Source organism: Cucurbita pepo, unplaced genomic scaffold, assembly GCF_002806865.2.
Source record: "Cucurbita pepo subsp. pepo cultivar mu-cu-16 unplaced genomic scaffold, ASM280686v2 Cp4.1_scaffold000236, whole genome shotgun sequence".
Taxonomy (NCBI): Eukaryota; Viridiplantae; Streptophyta; class Magnoliopsida; order Cucurbitales; family Cucurbitaceae; genus Cucurbita; species Cucurbita pepo.
The window spans coordinates 62,374-80,462 of NW_019646490.1; the positions used below are offsets into that span (position 1 = coordinate 62,374).

The window sequence follows — 18,089 nt, forward strand, 5'->3', positions numbered from 1 at the left end:
GTACACCTCCGGTAGGCTCCCAAGCTGAGACTCCACCATTTTTTGCCTATTTATTTCACAACAAAATTCACCAATTCATCATTAAGTTCACAAGAAAAAAATAATTGTAAGGCAAATTCAAATTAAAATCCTTACTTGAAGGGATAATATGATATTCACAGCTTCATAAAACCATTGTGGTTCCATTGGATCTCCTACTATGTTGGAAGACATGGTCGAAAATATTAAACAACACTGACACGTCATTTATATATACAAGAGATCAGTAAATTAATTTAAAATTTAATATTATTATGGATAAAATAAAATACCAGTAAGTTTTCTGCAGTACAGTCAGAAATTTGCCATCCATGATCTCGATCAGAGAATGTCCAACTTCCTTTTGATATGTAACGATACATATTTCGAAAATCACTTGAAGGATTCTCTCTGACCTTTATATGAATATAAATTAAAATAATATAAACAAATATTTATTCAAATTAAATAATTTTAGTACCTGTGATTGTTTAATGAAGTCATGTCCTTTTTTAAGTGTCTCTGAAAATTCGTGGTGAAGATTTGTTGCAAGAACAGTTTGAATGGAAAAAGCAACATCCCATGATTGACTACCATAACTCTGCTCTGCTCATGTTTGTATGTATGACAAAATCAAAAGATAATATTTATTTATTTATAAATTAGTCAAATATTTAATGATGGGTAAAACATACTTGCATCTTCATTCCATCTTCACCAATCCATAAGTAATCTTTGATTCTAGCAACATGTTTCTTATAAGCTTCCCCATGAGGATCATCAACCCAACAAACGGAAAAAAGGGCTNAAAACTCATTGCCCATGGATAAAGAAAAACATTTTGCACACTTTAAAAGACATATAACACCTGTGTGAGAAATTCCAAGATATTTACAAACGGAAAAAAGGGCTTGGGATAGAAAAGAATACAAAATCAACCAAAAAAATTATACAACTAATTGATGTCCCAGGTCGAATACACCTAATATACACTCTGGGTCGACAACCTTATGTGATAGTAGAGCTTCCGTGCATCTCCCCACCTTGACCAGTACATGAACTAGAAAAGAAGAAAGGTGTAAGTATAAAAATATACTTAGTAACAACCCTACATGTAGGCCCTCATCGCTTGCTTCTTCAACTAGGTTTCCACCACTTTCCTTTGATCTATAGGAAGTTCGGGCTTACCCTTTACTGCGCTCTAGGCTACCTTGTAGGTCCTGAAGTTCTAATTGATTCCGCATTAATCATTTACCTTTGTTGTCCCTAGTGTCTCTTCAAGATTCGTTCCAAAAAACAAAAAAGTCACTTTGGTCAAGTGGTTAAGGCGTGTGCCTACTAAGTACATAGGATTTTCCCGCGAGAGTTTGAATCTCTTCGGCGACGAAAAGTTCATTTTTTTTGTACTAGCCAAAGGTCATCGTTAAAATATATTGGAAAAGATAAATTTTAACACTTTAAAAGACATACAACACCTATGTCAGAAATTTCAAGTTATTTACAAACCGGAAACAAAATCAACCCAAAAAATTATACAACTTATTGATGTCCCACGTCGAATTCAACTAACATACACTCCGATTCGACACCCCTCTATGATAGTAGAGCTCTCGAGCATCTCCCCACCTTGACCAGTACCTGAACTAGAATAGAAGAAAGGTGTAAGTATAAAAATATACTTAGTAACCATCCTACTTGTAAGCCGTCATCGCTTCCTTCTTTTACTAGGTTTCCACGACTTTCCTTTTGTTATCTTGGAAGTTCGGGCTTAGTCTTTATTGCGCTCTAAGCTACCGTTTAGGTCTAGAAGTTCTAATTGATTCCTCATTAATCATCTACCTTTGTTGTCCCTAGTGTCTCTTTGAGGTTCGTTCCTAAAATAAAAAAAGTTTCTTTGGTTGAGTGGTTAAGGTGTTTGCTAGCTTAGTACAGGGGGTCTCCCCGTGAGAGTTCTAATTTCTTGAGCAATGAAAAGTTCAATTTTTTGTACTAAAAAGGGCTTGGGATACAAAAGAATTCATAATCAACTCAAAAAATTATCCCAAGCATCTACTAGGTTTCCACCGCTTCCTTCTTCTACTAGGTTTCCACGACTTTCCTTTGGTCTATGCGTGTAAGTAGGCCCTCATCGCTTCCTTCTTCTACTAGGTTTTCACGACTTTCCTTTTGTCTATATGTGTAAGTAGGCCCTCATCGCTTCCTTCTTCTACTAGGTTTCCACGACTTTCCTTTGGTCTATGCGTGTAAGTAGGCCCTCATCGCTTCCTTCTTCTACTAGGTTTCCACGACTTTCCTTTGGTCTATAGAAAGTTCGGGCTTACCCCTTATTGCACTCTAAGCTACCATGTAGGTCCCAAATTTCTAATTTATTCCTCATTAATCATTTACCTTTGTTGTCCCTAGTGTCTCTTCAAGATTCATTCCTTACAAAACAAAAAGGTTGCTTTGGTTGAGTGGTTAATGCATGTGCTTGCTAAGTAAATGAGATTTTTCGTGAGAGTTTGAATCTCTTAGGCCATGAAAAGTTCATTTTTTTGTAATTTTTTTTTTACTAGGAACAGGCCACCCCTAAAAGATAATGTCCACTTTGGCCCGTTACCTCACGGTCTCGTAGAGGTGTTCACACCCTTATCAATGGGATACTTCGTTCCCCTCTCAAACCGATGTTGGATCTGGGATCAAACTGCGATGAAAAGATAAATTTTTTACACTTAAAAAGACATAAAACACCTGTGTTAGAAATTTCAAGTTATTTACAAATGGGAAAAAGGGCTTGGGATACAAAAGAATTCAAAAATCAACCCAAAAAATTATACAACTAATATATGTCCTAGGTCGAATACAACTAACATACACTCTGGGTCGACACCCCTTTGTGATTGTAGAGCTCCCCAGCATCTCCCCACCTTGACAAGTACCTGAACTAAAAAATTTTTTAAGGTGTAAATATAAAAATATACTTGGTAACCATCCTACTTGTAGGCCCTCATCGCTTCCTTCTTCTACTAGGTCTCCACAACTTTTCTTTGGTCTATAGGAAGTTTGGGATTACCCTTTACTGCACTCTAAGCTACTGTGTAGGTCCTGAAGTTCTAATTGATTTCTCATTAATTATCTACCTTTGTTGTCCGTAGTGCCTCTTTGATATTCATTCCTTAAAAAAAAGTCACTTTGGTCGAGTGGTTAAGGCATGTGCCTGCTAAGTACATATGGATTCCCTCTGAGAGTTCAAAATTCTCAGGCGACATAACGTTCTATTTTTTGTACTAGCTAAAGGCCACCGCTAAAAGATATTTTCCAATTTGGGGCTCGTTACCTCACGGTCTCATAGAGGTATTCACACCTTTACATATTTGGAATGCTTCGTTCCCCTCTCAAACCTATGTTGGAGGCCTCATAGAGGTATTCACACCTTCATATATTTGGAATGCTTCGTTCCCCTCTCAAACCGATGTTGGATCTAGGATCCAACTACAATGAAAAGATAAAATTTTCACACTTTAAAAGATATATAACACCTTTTTTCGAAATTTCAAGTTATTTACAAACACGAAAAAGGGCTTGGGATACAAAAGAATTCAAAATCAACCAAACAAATTATACAACCAATAGATGTCCCATGTCGAATAAAACTAAAATACACTCCAGGTCGACACCTTGACCAGTACTTGAACTAAAAGAGGAGAAAGGTGGAAGTATAAAAATATACTTAGTAACCAACCTACTTGTAGGATCTCATCGCTTCCTTCTTCTACTAGATTTCCACGACTTTCCTTTGGTCTATAGGAAGTTCGAGCTTACCCTTTATTGCGCCCTAAGCTACCATGTAGGTCCCGAATTTCTAATTTATTCCTCATTAATCATTTACCTTTGTTGTCCCTAGTGTCTCTTCAAGATTGATTCCTTACAAAAAAAAGTTGCTATGGCGGAGTGGTTTACGTGTGTGCTTGTTAAGTACATGGGATTTCCCCGTGAGAGTTCGAATTTCTCAGGCGACGAAAAGTTCCTTTTTTTGTACTAGCCACAGGCCACCGCCAAAAGATAATGTTAGCTTTGGCCCGTTACCTCACGATCTCGTAGTGGTATTCACACCCTTATATATCGAATGTTTCGTTCCCCTCTCAAATCGATCTTTGATTTGGGATCGAACTACGATGAAAAGATAAATTTTTTTACACTTTAAACGACATAGAACACCTATGTCAGAAATTTCGAGTTATTTACAAACGGGAAAAAGGGTTTCGGATACAAAAAAATTCAAAATCAACCCAAAAAATTATACAACTAATAGATGTCCTAGGTCGAATACAACTAACATACACTCCGGGCCGACACCCCTTTGTGATAGTAGATCTCCCCAATATCTCCCCACCTTGACGAGTACCTGAACTAAAAAATTTGAAAGGGGTAAGTATAAAATACTTAGTAACCATCCTACTTTTAGGCCCTCATTGCTTCCTTCTTCTACTAGGTTTCCACAACTTTTCTTTGGTCTATAGGAAGTTCGAGCTACCCTTTACTGCGTTCTAAGCTACCGTATAGGTTCTGAAGTTCTAATTGATTCCTCATTAATCATCTACCTTTGTTATCCCTAGTGCCTATTCGAGATTCATTCCTTAGAAAAAAAGTTGCTCTGGCCGAGTGTTTAAGATGTGTGCTAGCGAAGTACATGGGGTTTCCCTGCGAGATTTCGAATCTCTCAGGTGACGAAAAGTTCAATTTTTTGTACTAGCCAAAGGCCACCGCTAAAAGATATTGTCAACTTTGGGGCCCGTTACCCCACAGTCTCATAGAGGTATTCACACCCTTATATGTGGAATGCTTCGTTTCTTTAATCTGAGACCGAACTGTGATGAAAAGATAAAATTTTCACACTTAAAAGACATAACACCTTTGTCAGAAATTTCAAGTTATTTACAAAAGGAAAATAGGCTTGAGATACAAAAGTATTCAAAATCAACCCAATAATTATACAACCAATAGATGAGTGATACAAAAGAATTCAAAATCAACCCAAAAAATTATACAACTAATAGATGTCCCAGGTCGAATACAATCAACCCAAAAAATTATACAACCAATAGATGTCCCAGGTCGAATACAACTAACATACACTCCGGGTCGACAACCCTCTGTGTTAGAAGAGCTGCTGAGCATCTCCCCACCTTGACCAGTACCTGAACTAAAAAAGGAGAAAGGTGTAAGTTTAAAAATATACCTAGTAACCAACCTACTTGTAGGCCCTCATTGCTTCCTTCTTCTACTAGGTTTCCACGACTTTCCTTTGGTCTATAGGAAGTTCGGGGTTACCCTTTACTGCGCTCTAAGCTACCGTGTAGGTCCTAAAGTTCTAATTGATTCCTCATTAATTATCTACCTTTGTTATCCCTAGTGCCTCTTCGAGATTCGTTACCTAAAAAAAAAGTTGCTTTGGCTGAGTGTTTTAGGTGTGTGATCGCTAAGTACATGAGGTTTCCCCGTGAGAGTTCGAATCTCTCAGGTGATGAAAAAGTTCATTTTTTTGTACTAGCCAAAGCCCACCGCTAAAAGATATTGTCCACTTTGGCCTGTTACCTCACGGTCTCGTAGAGGTATTCACACCCTTATATATGGGATGCTTCGTTCCCCTCTCAAACTGATGTTGGATCTGGGATCCAAACTGCAATGAAAAGACAAATTTTTCATACTGGTCTCGTAGAGTTATTCACACCCTTATATATGGAATATTTCGTTCCCCTCTCAAACCGATGTTGGATCTGGGATCCGAACTGCAATGAAAAGATAACTTTTTCACACTTCAAAAGACAGGCAACACCTGTGTCATAAATTTCAAGTTATTTACAAACGGGAAAAAGGGCTTGGGATACAAAAGAATTCAAAATCAACCCAAAAATTTATACAACTAATAGATGTCCCACGTCGAATACAACTAACATACACTTTGGGTCGACACCCCTCTGTGATAGTAGAGCTCCCGAGCATCTCCCCACCTTGACCAGTACCTGAACTAGAAAAGGAGAAAGATGTAAGTATAAAAATATACTTAGTAACCAACCTACTTGTAGGCCCTCATCGCTTCCTTCTTCTACTAGGTTTCCACGACTTTCCTTTGGTCTATAGGAAGTTTGGTCTTACCCTTTACTGCGCAATAAGCTACCGTGTAGATCCCGAAGTTCTAATTGATTCCTCATTAATCATCTACCTTTGACAACTTATTCTAACCTAAGACTAGGAATTTAAATATGAGTCTGCCCTATGTACGGTCCACAGTCTCTCTTCCCTCAAATACACCTTATTCATAGTCTACGGTTTCTCGTACATATTCGATAGCGCCTTCAATAGATCTGAACGTTGTCTTCTCCTTGATGATGTTGAAAATCGTGTTTGTGGATAGCGTCAACAAGATCAACCCTAAGGCATGACGATCCTTGAGCTTCTACTGCTCCGTGGTCATGGTATTCGGCTTCACCCCCAACAGGGATTCGTGAAGATCTTACTAGTACAGATAACTTCAATCTGCATTTTCCAGAAATCGAAATCGGATCCATCGAACTTCTCAACTGCAATCTTTGAACTTTCCATCTTCACAGATCGTGGTAAATTTTGCCTAGCTCTGATATGAGTTGTTAGGATCGCACAACGATGCACACACTCGATCAAGATGAACACAAAGAAATAAGATATATATATACATGGTTTCAGCTTACTAAATATAGCTTTAACAGATTTAACTACCTACAAAATATAATCGACCAAATATATTTTTACCAAATCTTTACGAAATATGTACCATATATATCTGTACCAAATCTTTACGAAATATCTATTTTATATATCTCTACCAGATCTATTACTAGAAATAAGCATTAGGCCTCATATTCTAATAATCTCTCATCTGTATACTCATCCAACCAACCAAGAATTTCATTTTAAATCTTCCTTGCACCATACAAATTGAGGCTTTGCCCAACCGTTCCAACATCAACACATTTTGTCAACATGTTTGCTGGATTCTTTGCACCCTTTATCTCTACCAAACACATCACCATCTTCCACTAACCTGCGAGTGAAATGGTATCGCCTTCTGTGTTTTGTCTTTGAATGATAGATCGGGTTCTTCACCAACTGTATGACACACTAACTATCTGTATAAAGAATCTTCTCGTGCTGCTTCTTGTCCAATTCTTCTAGATAGTCTGTCATCCATATCATCTCCTTTTCACGTTCAGCTATTGTCACGTACTCAGCCTCAATAGATGGAGACCAATGCATTTCTGAAGCTTAGACATCCTATCATCCATGGCTTGCTCCCATTTGGTTGTATCCTCCAACTGTAGGGCCTCATCAAAGGGCTCTGATTCCCCTTCATCAGTCAGCAACATATAGTGTAATGAAGGGACATACCTATCTAGTACTTTGATAGCTCTAGATGATATTTTCAACACCTGCTCAGGTGTCACTTGCTCCGCCTTTGGTTCCTCAGCAACAGACTCAGGAGTTTCTTGAGTATTTGCTACAACATCACTAGGTGAATCTTTTCAGCAACTCAACCTTAATCTCTTTGTTGTCTTGAAACATTTCTTCTCTTTGTCCTTGTATATGACATTTTCATCAAAAGTCACGTCACAGTATCACAGGACTTTTTGGTTCTTGTCATCCCAAAATAACATTTCACAGGCTGAGCGTCAAGCTTGTCACTCTTCTCTAGATCAACATGAACATACGCAGTACAACAAAAAGTTCTCAAGTGAGAGTACTTGAGTTCTTTTCCTGTCCATACTTCTTCTGGCAACTTGAACTCAAAGGGTATTAACGACCCTCTATTGAAAATCCATAATGTCTTTGGAAATCAATAATGAACATGAACATTTGCTCAGGATATCTTTGGAAATCCATAATGAATCCTCATACTCTTTGCCCACTCATTCAATGTTCTGTTCATTCTTTCAACAACATCATTTTGTCTTGGTTTACCGGGAATTGTCTTCATTAATCGAATTTCCTCAGCTGCACAACATAATCTGAATTCTAACTTGTCGTACTCAACTCCATTGCTAGACCTCAGGCATTTGATCTTCAAGCCGATCTGATTTTCAACTTCAACTTTCCACTTCACTTCTTGAAGGTGGCAAACACATCTGACTTGCGTTTCAAGAAACAAATCCACACCTTCCTATTGAAATCATCGATGAATGTGACATAAAACTTTGATGCACCAAGTGATAAAACTGGAGATGGTCCGCAAANAATTCTCTTGTAGTCTTTGTGAAACTATCTCATTTCTGTTTGCTCATAATGCAGTTCTCACAAGGACGATTTCAGACCTTCCAAAACTTCTTTCGCAGCCAACATCTTTATTCCTTTGACATTCATATGTCCAAGTTTATTGTGTCATAGACTTGAGTTTGAAGCACTCTCAGCAACAATAACCATGTTCATACACCCTGCAGTGGTGTATAAGGTTCCAGATTTTGTGCCACCCGCAACCACCATAACACCCTTCACAATCTTCCACGAACTCTTCCCAAACTCTGTTGCATAACCTGTGTTGTCCAACTAACCAATAGAGATCAGGTTCTTATTGAGACTAAGAATGTATCTGACATCCTTTAATGTCCAGTGATTTCCTGCCAGAGCTTTTATGAAGACGTCCCCTTTTCTTTCAATCTCCAAATCTTGGTTGTTGGCAAGATATACCTTCTCGAAATTTTAAGACTTGAAATTTGGAAATAGCTCTTTATTTGGTGATGAATGAAAAGATGCACCTGAATCCAAAATTCTGGATTCAGTTAGACTGTCCACGCTGAGGATTAGGGAATCTCCAATGTCTATACGACTTAAATATCTTAGTAGTAGTAGAAGATTAAACACAAAGACGAAGCAAAAAACAGAACATCTTCGCCAGGTTTTCACTGTAAAAAGAGGTGTTAAGGTTGTACAATACAAACTAGACAAACCTTTTAAAAGTACCAAACAAAAATAGCTAGAAACAAATCCGGGAAGTTAAATGAAGAAGGGGAAACCAGTTGTGACTCTCGTGGTGATCTACTTAGGGATTAAAGAGCAAACACTTATGAATGCGACTCTCGATGTAGAACCTAAAGTTGCTGAAATCGAAGAGTTAGAGGCTCTTGATGACTAGCTTCGTTGTTGTCATAGGGTGCTGAGCCCATTTGTACTCATCAAAATCAGTGCCTTAATTTCATCTTCAAAATTAATTTCCACTAAACTCTTGACTTACAATCATATTGAATTCGTTTATATGATCAACAACAAATCCACCTTCAGACATTTATAGATTGAACAATCTCTGCCGCGGTGGTCTTTGGTTGTTACAAAAAAAAAAAAAAAAAAAAAAAAAAAAAAAAAAAAAAAAAAAAAAAAAAAAAAAAAAAAAAANCAATCAAAGTGACTTTTTGGTTTTATGGATATGTCTTGAAAATACATTAGGGACTACACACAGGGTGTCAGCCCAAAATGTCTGTTAGTTGTATTCGATGTGGGACATCAATTAGTTCTATTCTTTTTTGGGGTTGATTTTGAATTCCTTTGTATCCCATGCCCTTTTCTATTTGTAAATAACTTAGAATTTCGGACAAGTGTTGTATGTCTTTTCAAAATCCATCTTTTCATCACGGTTTGATTTCTCGAAACCTTAAAAATTGGGTCGTGACAGATCTAATTCATGGATTATTCCCAGTATCTACATTATCTATTAACTCTGCTAGTTCTAATTCATGGATTCTTGATAGTGGAGCTGCGAATCATATAATATATAAAGCTTCTGTTATGAATGAACCAAATACTGCAATCATTTCTACAATAAACTTGCCTAATGAGGGAGAACACGTGTGTCACTTACTGTCAATGTTTTCTTTAATCCTGGCCTTAAATTAAACAATATTTTATGGGTGACTTCATTCAATTTAAACATGTTGTCCATCAGCAAACTTACCAATGACTTAAAATGTTGTGTCACCTTCTATCTTGATTCTTGTGTTATGCAGGACTTGGTTACAGTGAAGATGATTGGCTCAGGTAAACAATTTGGAAGTCTCTATCATATTTCTTCATCTTCAATCAAATCTTATCGTCATCAAGGTATCTCAATCAGCCGATTTGTGGCATTTACGTCTAGGTCATTCTACTTTTCTCGTTTTAAATTTCTAGTTGATAAATTGCATGTTAATAAAAGGCACATAAAAAATGAGGTTAGTGAAAGATAAAGAAAAGAAAAAACAGAAAAGAAAAGAAGAGAAAGTAGAGTCGTTTCGGCTATGAGGAGCCCGATTCCGATTGAGCTTTCTTCTTCACAACATCTCAAAGAGAAGTACCTTGAACCCACACAAAACCATCAAGAAAGGAGGAAGATCCGAAGGTAAGTTCTTGAATTTTTATTCTCGAATTTCCTTCAGATCCACGAAAAATATTAGGAGTTAAGTTCTGAAATTTAAGTATATTAATTTAGAGAGTATTGCGCCCATAATTAAAGAAGAAAATTGTAGATTGAATTTAATTCATTCATGTGTGCTGATTTGCTTAGGGTTAACTCAAAATAGTTCCAGCCTCATGTGAAACTTTTTATTTTATTTTATTTAAGGAAAATGAATGAATAATGAACCAGCAATAATTGTACACTCCTAATTGTACACTCCTAAAGTAAAATTCTCTTTCATCAAAAATATTTTCTTCTTTAAAAGAACAAACAAGAAAATGAGAGAGAAGAGTAGCAAAGCCACTTTTCCATGAAAGAGTAAAAATCAAGTAGTTTCTTCTCCTTATAGACCAAAGGAAACTCGTAGAAACCCAGTAGAAGAAGGAAACGACGGCAGCCTACAAGTAGGTTGGTTACTAAGTAGATTTTTATACTTACACCTTTCTCCTTTCCTTGTTCAGTTACCGGTCAAGGTTGGGTGATGCTCTGGAGCTCTACTATCACAAAACGGTGTCGACACGGTGTGTATGTTAGATGTATTCGACCTGGGACATCAATTAGTCGTTTAACTTTTTAGGTTGATTTTGAATTCTTTTTGTATCCCATGCTCTTTTTCCATTTGTGAAGAACTTTAAATTTATGACGAAGGTGTTGTATGTCTTTTAAAGTGTGCAAAATTTATCTTTTTGTCGCAGTTCGATATCTCGAAACCTCTAAAATTAAAATTGGGTCATGACACATCCAACATGGGTTGGAGAGGGGAACGAAGCATTCCTTATAATAAGGGCCTGAATACCTGGTGAGGTAACGGGCCAACGAGGACAATGTCTTTTAGCGGTGGCCTTTGGCTAGTACAAAAAAATATATGAACTTTACGTCGCCTGAGAGATTCGAACTCTCGCGGGGAAACCCCATGTACTTAGCAGGCACACGCCTTAACCACTCGGCCAAAGCGACTTTTTTATTTTAGGAACAAATCTCGAAGAGGCACTACGGACAACAAAGGTAGATGTTTAATGAGGAATCAGTTAGAACTTCGAGACCTACACAATTGTTAGAGCACAGTAAAGGGTAAGCCCGAACTTCTTATAGACCAAAGGAAAGTCGTGGAAACCCAGTAGAAGAATGAAGCGACGGCAGCCTACAAGTAGGTTGGTTACTAAGTAGATTTTTATACTTACACCTTTCTCCTTTCCTTGTTCAGTTACTGGTCAAGGTGGGGTGATGCTCTGGAGCTCTACTATCACAAAACGGTGTCGACACGGTGTGTATGTTAGATGTATTCGACCTGGGACATCAATTAGTCGTTTAATTTTTTAGGTTGATTTTGAATTCTTTTTGTATCCCATGCCCTTTTTCCGTTTGTAAAGAACTTGAAATTTATGACGAAGGTGTTGTATGTCTTTTAAAGTGTGCAAAATTTATCTTTTTGTCGCAGTTCGATATCTCGAAACCTCTAAAATTAAAATTGGGTCATGACACATCCAACATGTTGGAGAAGGGAACGAAGCATTCCTTATAAAAATTGAGTCATGACACATCCAACATGTTGGAGAAGGGAACGAAGCATNAACCATTCCTTATAATAAGGGCCTGAATATCTCGTGAGGTAACGGGCCAACGAGGACAATCTTATAAGGGCCTGAATATCTCGTGAGGTAACGGGCCAACGAGGACAATCTTTTAGCGGTGGCCTTTGGCCAGTACAGAAAAAAATGTGAACTTTACGTCGCCTGAGAGATTCGAACTCTCGCGGGGAAACCCCATGTACTTAGCAGGCACACGCCTTAACCACTCGGCCAAAGCGACTTTTTTGTTTTAGGAACAAATCTCGAAAAGGCACTACGGACAACAAAGGTAGATGTTTAATGAGGAATCAGTTAGAACTTCGAGACCTACACAATTGTTAGAGCACAGTAAAAGGTAAGCTCGAACGAGCACAGTAAAAGGTAAGCCCGAACTTCTTATAGACCAAAGGAAAGTCGTGGAAACCCAGTAGAAGAATGAAGCGATGGCAGCCTACAAGTAGGTTGGTTACTAAGCAGATTTTTATACTTACACCTTTCTCCTTTCCTTGTTCAGTTACTGGTCAAGGTGGGGTGATGCTCTGGAGCTCTACTATCACAAAACGGTGTCGACACGGTGTGTATGTTAGATGTATTCGACCTGGGACATCAATTAGTCGTTTAATTTTTTAGGTTGATTTTGAATTCTTTTTGTATCCCATGCCCTTTTTCCGTTTGTAAAGAACTTGAAATTTATGACGAAGGTGTTGTATGTCTTTTAAAGTGTGCAAAATTTATCTTTTTGTCGCAGTTCGATATCTCGAAACCTCTAAAAATTAAAATTGGGTCATGACACATCCAACATGGGTTGGAGAGGGGAACGAAGCATTTCTTATAATAAGGGCCTGAATACCTGGTGAGGTAACGGGCCAACGAGGACAATGTCTTTTAGCGGTGGCCTTTGGCTAGTACAAAAAAAAATATGAACTTTACGTCGCCTGAGAGATTCGAACTCTCGCGGGGAAACCCCATGTACTTAGCAGGCACACGCCTTAACCACTCGGCCAAAGCGACTTTTTTGTTTTAGGAACAAATCTCGAAGAGGCACTACGGGCAACAAAGGTAGATGTTTAATGAGGAATCAGTTAGAACTTCGAGACCTAAACAATTGTTAGAGCACAGTAAAGGGTATGCCCGAACTTCTTATAGACCAAAGGAAAGTCGCGGAAACCTAGTAGAAGAATGAAGCGACGACAGCCTACAAGTAGGTTGGTTACTAAGTAGATTTTTATACTTACACCTTTCTCCTTTCCTTGTTCAGTTACTGGTCAAGGTGGGGAGATGTTCGGGATCTCTACTATCACAGAGGGGTGTCGACACGGTGTGTATGTTAGTTGTATTCGACCTAGGACATCAATTAGTTGTATAATTTTTTGGGTTTGTTTTGAATTCTTTTGTATCCCATGCCCTTTTTCAGTTTGTAAAGAACTTGAAATTTATGACAAAGGTGTTGTATATCTTTTAAAGTTTCCAAATTTATCTATCTTTTCGCAGTTCGATATCTCGAAACCTCTAAAATTACAATTGGGTCTTGACAGATCCAACATGGGTTTGAGAGGGTAACAAAGCATCTCTTATAATAAGGGCGTGAATACCTCGTGAGGTAACGGGCCAACGAGGACAATATCTTTTAGCGGTGGCCTTTGGCTAGTACAAAAAAATATGAAATTTACGTTGCCTGAGAGATTCGAACTCTCACAGGGAAACCCCATGTACTTAGCAGGCACACGCCTTAACCACTCGGCCAAAGCAACTTTTTTGTTTTACAAAGAAATCTCGAAGAGGCACTACGGACAACAAAGGTAGATGTTTAATGAGGAATCAGTAAGAACTTCGAGACCTCCACAATTGTTAGAGCATAGTAAAGGGTAAGCCCGAACTTCTTATAGACCAAAGGAAAGTCGCGGAAGCCTTGTAGAAGAATGAAGCGATGACAGCCTACAAGTAGGTTGGTTACTAAGTAGATTTTTATACTTACACCTTTCTCCTTTCCTTGTTTAGTTACTGGTCAAGGTGGGGAGATGTTCGGGAGCACTACTATCACAGAGGGGTATCGACCTGGTGTGTATGTTATTTGTATTCGACCTAGGACATCAATTAGTTGTATAATTTTTTGGGTTGATTTTGAATTCTTTTGTATCCCATGCCCTTTTTCCGTTTGTAAAGAACTTGAAATTTATGACAAAGGTGTTGTATGTCTTTTAAAGTGTGCAAATTTTACTGTCGTAGTTCGATATCTCGAAACCTCTAAAATTAAAATTGGGTCATGACAGATCCAACATGGGTTGGAGAGGGTAACGAAGCATTTCTTATAATAAGGTCGTGAATGCCTTGTGAGGTAACGGGCCAACGAGGACAATATATTTTAGCGGTGGCCTTTGGCTAGTACAAAAAAATATGAACTTTACGTTGCCTGAGAGATTCGAACTCTCGCGGGGAAACCCCATGTACTTAGCAGGCACACGCCTTAACCACTCGGCCAAAGCAACTTTTTTGTTTTACAAAGAAATCTCGAAGAGGCACTACGGACAACAAAGGTAGATGTTTAATGAGGAATAAGTAAGAACTTCGAGACCTCCACAATTGTTAGAGCATAGTAAAGGGTAAGCCCGAACTTCTTATAGACCAAAGGAAAGTCGCGGAAGCCTTGTAGAAGAATGAAGCGATGACAGCCTACAAGTAGGTTGGTTACTAAGTAGATTTTTATACTTACACCTTTCTCCTTTCCTTGTTTAGTTACTGGTCAAGGTGGGGAGATGTTCGGGAGCACTACTATCACAGAGGGGTATCGACCTGGTGTGTATGTTAGTTGTATTCGACCTAGGACATCAATTAGTTGTATAATTTTTTGGGTTGATTTTGAATTCTTTTGTATCCCATGCCCTTTTTCCGTTTGTAAAGAACTTGAAATTTATGACAAAGGTGTTGTATGTCTTTTAAAGTGTGCAAATTTTACTGTCGTAGTTCGATATCTCGAAACCTCTAAAATTAAAATTGGGTCATGACAGATCCAACATGGGTTGGAGAGGGTAACGAAGCATTTCTTATAATAAGGTCGTGAATGCCTTGTGCGGTAACGGGCCAATGAGGACAATATATTTTAGCGGTGGCCTTTGGCTAGTACAAAAGAATATGAACTTTACGTTGCCTGAGAGATTCAAACTCTTGCGGGTAAACCCCATGTACTTAGCAGGCACACGTCTTAACCACTCGGCCAAAGCGACTTTTGTGTTTTACGAACAAATCTCGAAGAGGCACTACGGACAACAAAGGTAGATGTTTAATGAGGAATCCGTAAGAACTTCGAGACCTCCACAATTGTTATAGCACAATAAAGGGTAAGCCGGAACTTCTTATAGACCTAAGGAAAGTCGCGGAAACCTAGTAGAAGAATGAAGCGACGGCATCCTACAAGTAGGTTGGTTACTAAGTAGATTTTTATACTTACACCTTTCTCCTTTCCTTGTTCAGTTACTGGTCAAGGTGGGGAGATGTTCGGGAGATCTACTATCACAGAGGGGTGTCGACCGAGTGTGTATGTTAGTTGTATTTGACCTAGGACATAAATTAGTTGTATAATTTTTTGTGTTTATTTTGAATTCTTTTGTATCCCATGCCCTTTTTCAGTTTGTAAAGAACTTGAAATTTATGACAAAGGTGTTGTATGTCTTTTAATGTTTCCAAATTTATCTATCTTTTCGCAGTTCGATATCTCGAAACCTCTAAAATTACAATTGGGTCTTGACAGATCCAACAAAAATTACAATTGGGTCTTAACAGATCCAACATGGGTTTGAGAGGGTAACAAAGCATCTCTTATAATAAGGGCGTGAATACATCGTGAGGTAACGGGCCAACAAGGACAATATCTTTTAGCGGTGGCCTTTGGCTAGTACAAAAAAATATGAACCTTAACGTCGCCTGAAAGATTCGAACTCTCGCGGGGAAACCCCATGTACTTAGCAGGCACATGCCTTAACCACTCGGCCAAAGCGACTTTTTTGTGTTAGGAACGAATCTCAAAGAGGCACTACTGGGAACAAAGGTAGATGTTTAATGAGGAATCAGTTAGAACTTCGAGNGAATCTCAAAGAGGCACTACTGGGAACAAAGGTAGATGTTTAATGAGGAATCAGTTAGAACTTCGAGACCTACACAATTGTTAGAGCACAGTAAAGGGTATGCCCGAACTTCTTATTGACCAAAGGAAAGTCGCGGAAGCCTAGTAGAAGAATGAAGCGACGGCAGCCTACAAGTAGGTTGGTTACTAAGTAGATTTTTATACTTACACCTTTCTCCTTTCCTTGATCAGTTACTGNGTATATTAGTTGTATTTGACCTAGGACATCAATTAGTTGTATAATTTCTTGGGTTGATTTTGAATTCTTTTGTATCCCATGCCATTTTTTCTGTTTGTAAATAACTTCAAATTTGTGAGAAAGGTATTGTATGTCTTTTAAAGTGTGCAAAATTTATCTTTTCATTTCTCTAAAATTTGGTCATGACAGATGCAACATGGGTTGTAGAGGGGGAACGAAGCATTCCTTATATTTAAAGGTGTGAATACCTTGTAAGGTAACGGGTCAAAGAGGACAATATCCAATGTCATGACAAATCAAAATGAGTCGCAGAGGGGAACGAAGCATTCCTTATAATTAAGTGTGTGAATACCTCGTGAGGTAACGGGACAAGGAGGACAATATCCAAAGCAGACAATATCTTTTAGCTGTTGTGTTTGGCTAATAAAAAAAAATAAACTTTCCGTCGCCTCCATGTAATTAGCAGGCACATGCCATAACCACTTGGCCGAAGCAACCATTTTGTTTTAGGAACAAATCTCAAAGAGGTACTATGGACAATAAAGGTAGATGTTTAATGAGGAATGAGTTAGAACTTCGAGACCTATACGATAGCTTAGAGCACAGTAAAGGATAAGTCCGAACTTCCTATAGAGCAAAGGAAAGTCTCGAAAACCTAATAGAAGATGGTTTAAAAAGTTTGAAAGGTACTCATGAAACTATTTAAAGTTTAGAAGTGTTTTGAAAGTTTTTAAAAAATTAAAAGATATCATTAAAACTTTTATTCTTGAAATAAAGTAAAAAAGTTATGGATATTTTTATTAATTAAAAACAAAATTTAATTTGGAAAAAATGGGTAAAATAATTATTTCATCTTTTAATATAATAAAATTTGACGGAGTATGGATTCAAAACATGTGACCTAAGTTTAAATTAATAAAATTCTACTCGTCTTTTAGTTTTAAATTTAGAATACTCCGAATGAATTTAAGTTTAAATTAATATTAAACAAACACAATAACATACGAAAAGTTTGTTGTAGCGGAAGTAAGATCGATCGCACTCACATACCTACAAATAAAAATAAACAAAGAGACAAAGATGTACGTAAGTTGCAGATAATAAATTTTCCTAAACCTACAAACCACAATCACTATAACCAAAGTTTCTACAAGTTTATGTCTCACACTATCTATAACGGCTTACCATGCTTAGATAAGGTTGGGTGCACACTATAACATACATCAAACCACCAACAACATTCGCATAAGAAACATCCTCCATGTGCCCACCTTGCACACGTATTGAGATTGAGTCAACGAAATTATACCTCTGGGTCGATCTCGCTCTATCACCGTTCCAAGTATCTTTACNACATCCTCCATGTGCCCACCTTGCACACGTATTGAGATTGAGTCAACGAAATTATACCTCTGGGTCGATCTCGCTCTATCACCATTCCAAGTATCTTTGCTTCAACTAAATCTTTTATTTCAAATATTATAGAAAACTTATATTTGAGCTTATCAATCTCCACATTCAACATGTAATCATTGTACAAGAGCAAAATATATAAACGAGCCATCATCAAGACACTGGAAATACACACAGTGATCAAATTGGCTATGAGTATATTGATACTCTACCTTGTTGTGATCATACTTTTTATACTGTGGGCAAGGAGATTGTGCCCATACAAAAATTTCTTCAATTTGCATACCAAATGTTGTCATCGAGCTATACAAAAACCATTTATATGTGCCATGTATATTT

General features: G+C 37.8%; 1 long non-coding RNA gene and 6 other non-coding genes across 7 annotated transcripts; all 7 read right to left on the reverse strand.

The window, feature by feature from the left end:
- Window positions 1-13: 13 nt before the first annotated feature.
- LOC111784571 lies at window positions 14-804 on the reverse strand. The gene is made up of 5 exons (XR_002813561.1): window positions 714-804; window positions 500-619; window positions 312-434; window positions 136-197; window positions 14-46 (listed from the first exon to the last, which is right to left on the reverse strand). It is a non-coding gene; the product is annotated as an uncharacterized LOC111784571 (long non-coding RNA).
- Window positions 805-11,328: 10,524 nt separating this feature from the next.
- On the reverse strand, window positions 11,329-11,410 carry TRNAS-GCU. Its single transcript has one exon. It is a non-coding gene; the product is annotated as a tRNA-Ser (tRNA).
- A 770-nt stretch (window positions 11,411-12,180) lies between these two features.
- TRNAS-GCU lies at window positions 12,181-12,262 on the reverse strand. The gene has a single exon. It is a non-coding gene; the product is annotated as a tRNA-Ser (tRNA).
- Window positions 12,263-12,950: 688 nt separating this feature from the next.
- TRNAS-GCU lies at window positions 12,951-13,032 on the reverse strand. Its single transcript has one exon. It is a non-coding gene; the product is annotated as a tRNA-Ser (tRNA).
- Window positions 13,033-13,690: 658 nt separating this feature from the next.
- On the reverse strand, window positions 13,691-13,772 carry TRNAS-GCU. The gene has a single exon. It is a non-coding gene; the product is annotated as a tRNA-Ser (tRNA).
- Window positions 13,773-14,425: 653 nt separating this feature from the next.
- Window positions 14,426-14,507, reverse strand: TRNAS-GCU. The gene has a single exon. It is a non-coding gene; the product is annotated as a tRNA-Ser (tRNA).
- Window positions 14,508-15,933: 1,426 nt separating this feature from the next.
- Window positions 15,934-16,015, reverse strand: TRNAS-GCU. Its single transcript has one exon. It is a non-coding gene; the product is annotated as a tRNA-Ser (tRNA).
- Window positions 16,016-18,089: the final 2,074 nt, after the last annotated feature.